The 12,085-nt window shown below is 40.2% G+C and overlaps 1 protein-coding gene across 6 annotated transcripts in view; it reads right to left on the minus strand.

Annotated features, from left to right (window-relative positions):
* NCOA1 (nuclear receptor coactivator 1) overlaps positions 1 to 12,085 on the minus strand; it is a 290,014-nt gene that overhangs the window by 220,788 nt on the left and 57,141 nt on the right. For 5 of the 6 annotated variants that reach the window (XM_078349815.1, XM_078349814.1, XM_078349818.1 and 2 more), the window contains exon 1: positions 2,947 to 3,081. The gene's annotated coding sequence lies outside the window, so the exon portion shown is untranslated. Of the gene's footprint in view, positions 1 to 2,946; positions 3,082 to 3,701; positions 3,824 to 12,085 lie in introns of those variants that run through there. The other variant, XM_078349811.1, reaches the window with a different exon arrangement.

Below are 12,085 nucleotides of genomic sequence, written 5' to 3' on the forward strand. Positions count from 1 at the left end.
TACTTGAACTGAGATAATTTTTCTTTAGCAAAAATTGCTCAATTACACTAACCCCTTCCAGGAAGTAATCCATTTATTGTAGTTGAGCAGTCTTAGTGATGGCAGCAGTGGCCCATCTAGAGCAGCTGCAGTGGGGTAAGTGGGGGCAGGGCTGTGTGCTCCACCGAGCTGGCAGGGGTTAGGAGCAGGCAGAAGCTCCATGCTCCTGGGTGTGGCTGCAGCCACCTAGCCACCACTGTGGACCCAGGCTTCTCTGCACCGAGGAAGGCCCCCCATTCCCCTGTAGGCTCAGAAGTGCCTACTCCCACTGCCTAGCCTCTTCCTGCTCCCAGCTCCTGCTCCAATCTTGGCTTTCTGCTCCCAGCACCTGCTCCAATCTTGGAACAAAGTTGAGGCCAAGCCCAGGCACTGTTGCAAGCCAGCTGAGTGGGTGCAGACGAGCACAAGAGGGAAGCCAAGGAGGGGCTCAATGTTGGCCTGCAGGTGCCCCTCAGCAGGAACAACCTAGGCACTGGGAACAGTTGTAGGAGGCAGAGAGGCTCCTGGGCAGAAAGGTGCAGATCCCTGGTGAAGCCTCACCTTCAAACCGGGGAAGGCCTCAAGCCTGGGGGCCAGGCTGCCAGTCCTGTGGACCGGAATGGAAACTTATGGTGCTTTCTCTGGGCCTGCCCATAGCTGCCCATGAACTAAGCAGCATGTACCTCAACCACTCGGAAGCCCATAAAAATCCCAGACTCTGCCAACTTTGAGGAGAGGATAGGATGACCAGCTACAGAGAGGAGCTACCCACTTCAACTCCAGGGTCTCTTGTCTGCCAAAAGCTAAGCACTCATCAGGACATCCTGGCTGCAGAAAGGAGCTACCCACTGCAAGTCTCCTCTGAGCTATTCTATCACTCAATAAAACTCCTGTTTATGTTGCTCACCCTCCACTTATCCATGTTACCTTATTCTTCTTGGGGGTGGGACAATAACTAGGGACCTGTCAAATGGTGGGGTTGAAAGAGCTGTAACACAAACAGGACTGAAACACACTCCTTGCTCACCACATTGCGGGGGATAAGAAGGAGAGAAGAGCTGCAGCCCTTCAGGGAGCCCAGACCTAGGAGTTCCCCAAGCCAGGGCTGTGACACCCTCTTTGGGGCTCTGAGATTCCTGGCATCTCCAAGCTTCCAGGCGCCACTGTGTTTCCTGGTGCCAGCCAGGGAAGCTGCCTGTGGTAAACATGGTCCAAACACGGCATGCAGGGAGCCAACACCCATGCTGGTGCCTGGAGTTGCCTGCCCCACCACAGCCAGAGTGCCTGGCTGTGCACAGTGGCCGGACCCCATGCTCACTCACTCACACACCCCTCACCACTCTGCTTGCCCTTGGCAGGCATGGGATCCAGGCCAGTAGTATGAGCTGCACACAGCCTGCCAGGCTGATTGTGCCTAGTGGACCCAAGCAAAACTCAGGCAAAGGCACCACCAGCCACAGAGGTTTCTGGCTGGTGATATAACACCCCAAGGATCCTGTGACATTAGGATTTCTAATATCATGAATTCTTATTTTGGAATTTATGCTTCACATAGTCTTCTTCTAAAACAGAAGTTAAGAATCCTAGTAATAAGTGATACATTTTTACATTTTTTCAGGTTTTTACCTTCTCTATATTCTAGCAAAATATTAATTTATAAAACTCTGTAATATTTTCAGAGAAATCAGTAAACTTTGACCTGTCCCCTAAAATACTTTCCATACTTTCTGCCTATTTGGAAAAATACAGTTAAAATAAAAAAATATTGTTTTTGTTTTTCTTTTGAGACTGAGTTTTGCTCTTGTTGCCCAGGCTGGAGTGCAATGACACAATCTCAGCTCACCACAACCTCTACCTTCTGGGTTCAGGCAATTCTTCTGCCTCAGCCTACCAAGTAGCTGGGATTACAGGCATGTGCCACCATGCCCATCTAACCTTTTAGTAGAGATGGGGTTTTACTATGTTCGTCAGGCTGGTCTTGAACTCCCCACCTTAGGTGATCCTCCCACCTCGGCCTCCCAAAGTCCTGGGATTACAGGTGTGAACCACCATGCCCGGCCAAAAATATTTTGTTTTTAAAATAAAAACCTAACTCACTCTCCCTGTTCGGAATTTACGTGTAAAAACATTAAACTATTTTTGCCTTCTGTTGACGTTATATTTCCTTTTTGCTTTATTTGTCTTATGTAGTCTTTCAAGTGAGGGTCTACCCCATGTTTTTGAAGTATCACCTGACTCTTTAATTAGATATCTTGCTTTTCTGGTCCAAGTAATTCATTAGCTCCCAAAGGTCCTACAGGGACAGCCTACGAGGAGTCACAGTGACACATATTGGTGAATAGAAAATCCTTAACAATAAGTTTAGGAGGAAAGGCAAGCAAGGTTTCAAACCATCTAAAGGACAATGAATAAGGTCTCTGATATCATGCAGGTGGACTCAGAGTGCTACATTCAGTTGCTTATCTCAGGGGTCATAATGTAAATAAAATAATTATTAAACTGACATTTATTCCAGTTCTTCTAATATAGTTACTGGGACTTAATCTACACTTAATGTATTTACTATAATTGACATGCTTTCCTAATTTTAATGAATATATCCCTTTAAAATCTGGATCTTGTCTACAGCTATACCACCTTGAACATGCCTGGTCTCAAAAGCTAAGAACAGTTGTGCCTGGATAGTACTGGTTGTGAGACCACATGAGAATACCGAGTACTATATAGGCTTTTGAAAAAAAAAATCTGGATCTTTTCTCAGTTGGTTTCTTCGGGAGTATAGTGGGAAAGGAGGGAAGTGAAATTTTCTCTAAGAGCTAAGCATTCTAACATAAGTACTTTTAAGCTTACCAAACCTATGTATAGAAATCAACACTACAAAATGACTACTAAGGAGTAAAAACTAAAGTAAAATTGTGCCTCAAATACCTTAGAATAAGTAGAAATTTTAAATGCTGGTAACTTCATTTGGAAGCAAAGTTGCCTACTGCATGATCTTGCTTGATGTCCTTGATTTTATCATCGGAGTCAGTTCCAGTTACATTTCTATTAGTATGGATAGATCTAAAGCAGGAGAGAGAAGACACATTTAGGCCATAGAAAACATTACAGATTCTAGGTACTGTGACACACCACTGTTACCCTGTAAGCACAGAGATGTTCTGGTTATTCAAGAAATGTCAATTATCATTCTTGTCACTAGTAACAAGTTTTAAAAAATTAAATATTAAAGGTATAATAGATAAATATATCAACTTGACAAAAGGTAGTTGCTGGCTTTTTTAAAAGCTCAGATCCCCAAAGAAGGTATGCAATCAATTGGGGCTTGCCTTGGTATCCCAGGGGAGCTGCTGAAGTCACCCCAGCAGCAGCAGCCTGAGTATCCAGTTTTAGGTAAAGTGGAATAGTAACAGGAAACAGGGTTCCCAGCAGCACTCTGTAATAAAGAAGCACCTGATATCATGGCTATTATTCTGTCCTAGGCCACTGGAAGTAAGATATTGCAGACTAGATTTTACTAAATTAATGGCACAGTAGATCATGCATATAATCCCAGCACTTTGCTTGGCCAAGGTGGGCAGATTGCCTGAGCTCAGGAGTTCAAGACTGGCATGGGCAACATGGCAAAACTCTGTTTCTAAACAAAAAAAATACAAAAATTAGCTGGGCATTGTGGCACGCACCTGTGGTCCCAGCCACTCAGGAGGCTAAGGAAGGAGGATGGCTTGCGCCCAAGAGGTCAAGGCTACAGTGAGCCAAGATCATGCCACTGCACTCCAACCTGGGCAAAAGAGTGAGATCCTGTCTAAAAAAAGAGAGAGAGAGAAAGATTTACTGGCTTTTGCTATTAAGGCCAAATTAATCTAGGCTTTACCACCCAGGGTTAAGCTTTTTACTAACATTCTCTTTAGAATCACAAAGACAGCCAGCTCCAAAGACGGTCATTATACTGCAGGCCAGAAATGTGAGGCTAGTTAATTCTATCTGTGACTCCTACCCCTATAACTCTTGGGCTTTATTCAAAACACAAACCATTCTGGCCAACTACCCTCTGACCTATTCGCATGCAGTTATGCTTTCTCATCTACTCCATTTGGTCTCCCACTGCTGCCCTTTCTTCCAATCTTTTCCACAAGAACCTCTGGAAATCCCTCTTAGGTAAGTAAAAAAAATCATCTCTACATTCTCAATTTCATCACTGCCCAACTCTTCAACCACTGGGCTAAATCTGGCTCTTGAAAATAATGCTCTATCTAGAGTGTACGGTAAGGCAGTAGAGACAAAATTTTCCAGAGTGACACTTCGAGATCCTCACAAGCAATCCCCTTTCTTCCCTGTGATGTCACATCTGGCTGTATGACCCTCCTCTTCAATTTGTCACTCAATATCTCACTCTATTTTTTCTAACCTGGGTCCAGACTCATTACCTTGGATGCATGCTACCTGTTCTTTCTCCATTCTAGTCTCTCCTTATCTCCGGTTTCAAAATCTTGGTTATCTCCTAAACTATAAATCCACCTAGTATGCTATTTCTTCCTTCAGCTTCATCACCTTCAAAGTCCTTAATCCAGTTGCTTGCTAGAGAAAATCACACAACCATGTGAATTGATCCTGCTGGCTTCTGCTATTTAAGGCTAGAGGCTGAATGCTGTGCAGCAACCCTTTATGCACCATTCGTTAATCAGATCCTTCTCCCATAATTCACACTGCCTTTTTCTCAAACTTCTGCCACTCTACCTCCCCTGCTAAGGGTGGAATGGAATAGCGATTTCTTCATGTTTTCCTTACCCATTTGTGTAAATTTTTTATATTGTGAAAGTACAGGTTGAGTATCCCTTATCCAAATGGCTGGATGTTTCAGATTGTGGAATTTTTTGGATTTGAGGGTATTTGCATGGCACTTACTAGTTGAGAATCTGAAATCTGAAAATCTGAAATTCAAACTGCTCCAATGAGTACTTCCTTTGAGCTCATGTCAGCATTCAAAAAGTTTTGTAATGTGGAGAATTTCAGATTTTCAAATATGGGTTGTTCAACCTGTACTATTTCTCTTGCTTACTTTTAACATGTTCTCAGTCTTAACATTGGCCCTTAATACAGAAGTTTTTTTTTTCAGGTGGATGGATTTGTTCATCATTCCCTTTTTCATATCTTTTAGTATTTCTCTGTTTTGAAATTTCTGTCCCTTTAGTGATAGTAGATAATGCTCTGATTTTCATTTTTCTATGGACCAACCTTCACAATACTTCATTTCCTATAATGTATAGAAAGATTTGGCTCTAAACTGATCTGCATTTCAAATTACCAACCAGTTTTTCCTAGCAACATTAAGAAATTCTCATTATTCCTTGGTTTACAAAGTTTCTTCTTTTATATCTCATTTGTTTGCCTATAAGGTGGGTGTCTGAATTATAATCTACTTAAATAATTATTGTTTATTTGTAGGTTTTAATTTGTGATAAGAATATTCTTGGTATTTTTATCTTTTTTTTTTCTGACAATAAATACATCTTATCATATTCCATGGGTATTCCTGGTGATTTTATGAGTAAGAAATGGCTGCCTTGCTCACTCCAAGTACTGTCTATTTCTGCCATAGTTTTTACCTATTCAAAGTGCTCCTTTCTGCTTTGAGTGATTATCCAAACTATTACTGCATCTAAAACCAAAACCTTCCTAACTGTGCTAGAAAGCTACCTTTCTACATATTTTTTTGTCTGGAGCCAGATTCATAAAAACTTGTCCTTCACAGTTCTCCACACTTTGTATTCACTCTCTCTTTGTATTCACTTTGTATTCATTGGTGAAGGCTGGCTTACGTAAAATAAAAGCATCTCACATCCAAGTTTTGTTTCATAGACTAACATTTTTTATTGGCTCTGAAGAACTTTTCAGATCTTCTTATCTTTCAATGTCTACATAGTTATTTCTATTGGTTTTCATTTTTTGAATACATGCTATATTCATGATTTAAAAATCAAAATGATATAAAATGAAAGCTATATCTAAAAAGTCTCATTCCCACATCATCCACACGCAGCTCACTTTGCCCTGGCTTACTGTAGGTTACCACTTTTATTAGTTTCTTGTATATTCTTCCAGCAATTCTTTACGCAAAGACATTTACCTATAAATACAATCTTATTCGTCTTGCCTTCTGACACAAAATATTCAGTTTTGCATCATACTTTTTATTCACCAGTATGTCCTGGATATTTTTCCAAGTTAGGAAATGTTTCTTCACAGCTTTTACAGCTCTACGATATTCCATTGTGTAAATATACACTAGTTTGTGTAACTAATCCCTTATTTTTCAAATATTAGATTTTTATAAATTTAAGTCTTGTTTCTGACAATAATTTAGTTAAAAAGCAACAACTACATGAACCAAACAGCACAGAAACCTGTGTGGTATGATTTCACAAATTGTATTCCATTAATAAACATGAGCTTCCTTGTATATCATTTTATCTTTTATCTCAAGTTTACTCTATGATCCTATCTAAAAATCCAACAACCATTATGCTCATAAACTTGCAAAATCTTAAAGATTCCCAATCTCACTGAGGGTTTCAATGGGCCTGCAAAAAGATGAAACACATTCTACAAGAGAAACAGTCAAGAATGTTCCATTCTACTTATTGGAATCAGGAAAAGTTTCATGGAGGAAATAGCTTGGGTTCAATCCTAAAAGATAAAGTGATTGAGAGGCAGATGAGGGAAAAGGGAAAACATTAAAGGAGGATCAGTATAAACATAATTTTTAAGTAACATACCTGTCAAGAACTCTAACTAGTCCCATTTCTGCTTAAATGCAGAAAGCCACAAAACAATGTCGCTCCCACTCTAATGAGAAAAAAAAATCCTACCTATAAAATCAAAACTTCTCTTGGTCTAACAAAGAGTGGAGGTCACAAGGCAACCAGTAAATTTAATAAAACTCCAAGTAAATTTTATTCCTCTCCTTGGAGGGATAAACTCCTCCAAGGAAAGACTATACACAAACTGTCTGACCTTTGTCAGGTCACAGAAAAAGAAGTGACCACTATACAACAGTATAAGAAGAAAACTAAAATTTTAACAAATTCTTTTTTTTTTTTTGAGACGGAGTTTCGCTCTTGTTTACCCAGGCTGGAGTGCAATGGCGCAATCTCGGCTCACCGCAACCTCTGCCTCCTGGGTTCAGGCAATTCTCCTGCCTCAGCCTCCTGAGTAGCTGGGATTACAGGCACGCGCCACCATGCCCAGCTAATTTTTTGTATTTTTAGTACAGACGGGGTTTCACCATGTTGACCAAGATGGTCTTGATCTGTTAACCTTGTGATCCACCCGCCTCGGCCTCCCAAAGTGCTGGGATTACAGGCTTGAGCCACCGCACCCGGCCCAATTTTAACAAATTCTTAAAGACCAAGTGTAACCTACTATGTCAGTTTAGAATAGCTGGAGACCTCAGACATAATAAAAGTTTTCACTTGATTGCAAGATTTTCCTCATGCCTTGACCAGGTGGTCACATGAGAGATTAGTATAGTACTACAACGGGAAACCCGAGACGGCCCTCATCATTAGGGGAAGTGTGCAGGAGGTGTCTAGGACAAGGCAGAAGCCTGATTCCCCAACTGTTCTCTAACAGAGGAAAAAAAAGCCTCAAACCACTAGAAGAAGAACAGAAAATCCTCTAACCAAAGGTCCTGGCAGAAATCCATTGCTTCAGGGCAGAATAGAAGCAAAATGCCTCTGCTTCTGGTGAAGAGGTAGACAACACTCTCCCTTACGGGACAGGGAAAGATATAATGTTGTTAGGAGAGGGGTAGAAGCAAAAGAACCTCTGCCACGGCGGTAGAATACAGAGCAGGAAAAAGTGTTAGGCAAAGAATCCTGTACCAATACCAAAGAGACTTCTACTACTACCAGGGGAAAGAAGGATATTCCTGTCTGTGACCTACCACAAATACATAGAACAAAGGGCAGGCCACAAGGAAGAGAGGGAAGTAATGCTGAGGCTGAGAGAGCCCAACTGATGCCCAGGACAAATGGCCTGAATATAAGTGAGTCTGAACCAGAACAAAAGAAAAGCCTGCTCTGCACCACAAGCATGGCACTAAATAACCAACAATAGGCAATTACTGGGATAGGGTCAATAACATATGGAGAAATACTGATACTTGTATTGCACAGATGTGCAAAGACTGTTGGAAGATGAGGATGGTACAGGAACACAGAGAGAAATCTTGCAGAGTGACATGCCATTCTCTAAATACAAGGGACCAGCAGCCAATTGCGGGAGAAATACGAAGCCTATGGTGCACTGAGAGGGTAATGATGGTAACAAAACCCAAAATCAGCTCAACTCTTGAGTATACTGATTCAACCTCCAGCACAAACAACCTGACAGAGGCAGCAGCAAAAGAGGATCACCTCTCTTGTCCTTTGAGCAGAGAGATGGAAAGTTTAAAAAGTAAAATATGAAAGCTAAAAACAGGCACCAGGATCTCCACATTTTCATCGTAATTTCTTCTCTCACTGGAGAGAGAGCGGTTTTCCTTTTTCTTTCTCTTTCTCTTGCCTATTAAACCGCCACTCCTAAACTTCTTCTGTGTGTCTATGTCCTAAATTTTCTTGGTGTGAGATGACCCCAAGTACTTACCCTAGACAACGTAGCTGCTTCATATTGGGAACCTTGACTGGGATACCAAGGTACAACGTTCATCAAAACATAAGCAGAGAAATGGACTCCAACTCTATCCTTTCATTTTGGTGCTCTCAGCCTCCATATTAAAACCAAATCAAATCAATAACAGGCATCCATCAGTCAGTTAAAAATACTGTTAGAGTGGCTGCCATTCTTAAAGACTAGGATATGTGGCTTACCAGGGAGAACACAGAGAATCCCCCAGCACCCACAGGTTACTGGGCATGTTGGCCACATTTGAACCAGCTTCCTTTCAAGGAGGACTCAGCTGTGGTATGGCGCTGGAAGAGGTTCTGGAGTAACTGAGGATTTCTGGCTGTTATCCAAAGGCTTCCAGACTGACTCCAGCCTTCAACCTCCCAATGGGGTGTCAGTAACAGGATCTCCACATTTTTCATCATAATTTCCTCTTTTCCTGTCCAGGATCACCATTATCTCCTATCCTCTCTCCCTCCCCAAAGTCCCCTCTCTCTCACTAGAGAGACGACTGTTTTCCTTTCTCTCTTTCTCTTTGTCTCGCCTATTACACCTCCACTCCTAAAAAAACAGGGATACCACTAAAGTAGTTTTTAGAAACTTATAGCATGAAATGCTTACATTAGAAAACAAGTAAGCTCAAGCTTGAATCAATTTAACCCTCTACCTTAAGGACGTAGAAAAAGAGGAGTAAATTTAACACAAAGCAATTTGAAAGAAAAAATTTGAAAACAAAAAATAGAGAATATGTATGAAACAAAAATCTAATTCTTTGAAAAGTTCACTGAAACTAAATTTCTGACCAGAGTAATCAAAAAAAAGAGAAAGAGAAGCCACAAATTACCTACATTGGTAATGAAAAGAAGACATCACTAGAGACTTTATGTAACAGAGTAATTAGGGAATATTCTGAACAATTTTATGGCAATAAATTCTACAACTTAGATAAAACATACCAATTCCTTAGCTCATAATTTAAAATCTTCCCATGAAAACAGTTCCATGACAAATGGCTTCGTTGGTGAATTCTACTTAACATTTAATGAGAAATCATACCAATATTACAAAACTCTTCCGGAAACAAGAAGAAAACATTTCCCAATGCATTTTTTGAAAAGAGCATTGACCCTGATACAAAAATCAGACAAACTACAGACCATCATCCTTTCATGAACATAGATGGAAAATATCTTAACCAAATGAATCTAGCCAATATATAAAAAGAAATATATATCATAGCCAAATACTATTTATCCCAGAAATGCAGTGCTGGTTCAACATGAAAAAAAAAATTCATCAATGTAATCCACCATATCAACACACTGAAAAATCATCTTAATTAATACAAAAAAAAGGGGGTACATTTGGGCCAGGCACAGTGACTCACGCCTGTAATCCCAGCACTTTGGGAGGCCAAGGTGGGCAGATCATTTGAGGTCAGGAGTTTGGGACCAGACCGGCCAACATGGTGAAACCCCGTCTCTACTAAAAATACAAAAATTAGCTGGGCATGGTGACGTACACCTATAATCCCAGCTACTGGGGAGGATGATGCAGGAGAATCACTTGGACCTGGAAGGTGGAGGCTGCAGTAAGCCGAGATGATCGCCCCCCACTGCACTCCAGCCTGTGTGACAGAGTGAGATTCTGTCTCAAAAAAAAAAAAAATGGCATTTGAAAAACTTCCATAATCATTCATGATTCAAAACTCTCAGAAACAGAAGAGAACATCCTCAGCCTACAAATCTATAGCTAATATTATACGGATAATCACAAAAGACTAAATGTTGTCTATTAAGACGATGAACAAGGCAAGAACATCTGCTCTCACCACTCCTATTCAACAGTGTACTGTATTGTACTATACTGTCAATACAGTGATGCAAGAAGAAGGAATAAAAGCCAGAAGAAGGATTTTAAAAGTAGAAACAATGCTGATTTTTTCCACAAATAACAAGATTATCTATATAGAAAATCCCAAAGGATTTATCTACTAAATTTATCTAATAAATTTCTACTACTAAAACTGGTAAATGAATTGAGCAAAATTTCAGAAGACAAGGTCAACACACAAAATTAAATTGTACGTCTAGCGGTAGTAATGAATAATTAGAAATGAATTAAAATAGTAGCAATTATATAAGCATTAAAAAGAAACAGAATATAACAAAATAAATGAAAGATTTGTGTGCTCAAAAATATAAACCACACAGGCTAGGTGTGGTGGCTCATGCCTGTAATCCCAGCACTTTGGGAGGCCGACGCAAGCAGATCACGAGGTCAGGAGATTGAGATCATCCTGGCTAACACGGTCAAACCCCATCTCTACTAAAAATCCAGAAACTTAGCCAGGCGTGGTGGCATGCACCTGTAGTCCCAGCTACTCAGGAGGCTGAGGCAGGAGAATCCCTAGAACCTGGAAGGCGGAGTTTGCAGTGAGCTGAGATCGCGCCACTGCACTCCAGCCTGGGCAACAGAATAAAGACTACATATCAAAAAATATACACGCACACACACACACACATAAAGCACAGTGAGAAAAATCAAAAACCTCAATAATTGGAGACACACTATTTTCAAAGATGAGATCAATCAATATTAAGATGTCAATTCTCCCCAAATTAATGTAAATCCAATTAAAATCCCAGCAGGCTTTTTCTAAAAACTGACGTGCTGATTCTAAAATTTTATGAAAATCCAAAGAAACTAGAATAGTCAAAACACTTTTGGAAAAGAAGAACAAAGTTGGAAGTCTTAGACTCACTGATTTCAAGACTTTCTATAAAGCTACAGCAATTAAGACATTGTGATTCTGCCATAACGACAAACACAAAGATCAATGGAACAGAAGGGATAGTCCAGAAATAAATCTACATATTTATGGTCAATTGATTTCAAACAAAAGTACCAGGGTAATTCAATGGAAAGAGAATTGTCTTGCAACAAATGTTGCTGGAACAATTGGCAATCCATATGCTAAAACAAAACAAAACTAAATCCTCAACCCACACCTCATGTCTTACACTAAGATTAATAGACCTACATATAAAAAATTCAAAACTATACAACTTAGGAGAATATAGAAGAAAATCTTAGCCCAGAGGTTGGTAAACTCATCCTGCAGAGGGCCAAACAGTCTCTGCTGAAACTATCTGCCATTGTAGCAAGAAAGCAGCCATAGACAATACATAAACAAATGTTCATGACTGCATTCAAATAACATTTTATTTACAAAAACAAGTAGCGAGCTGAAAATCAGGTCATTAGTTTGCCAACCTCTCACTAAAGCAGAGTTTTTTGTTTCTTTATGGCCTGCTGAATAATGAGCATTCACATCATGCCTGGCATATAGATGACACAGAGTAAACATTTGTTAAACAAAAGAATGAACAAATGCATG

The sequence above is a fragment of the Callithrix jacchus genome, chromosome 14, assembly GCF_049354715.1.
Source record: "Callithrix jacchus isolate 240 chromosome 14, calJac240_pri, whole genome shotgun sequence".
NCBI lineage: Eukaryota > Metazoa > Chordata > Mammalia > Primates > Cebidae > Callithrix > Callithrix jacchus.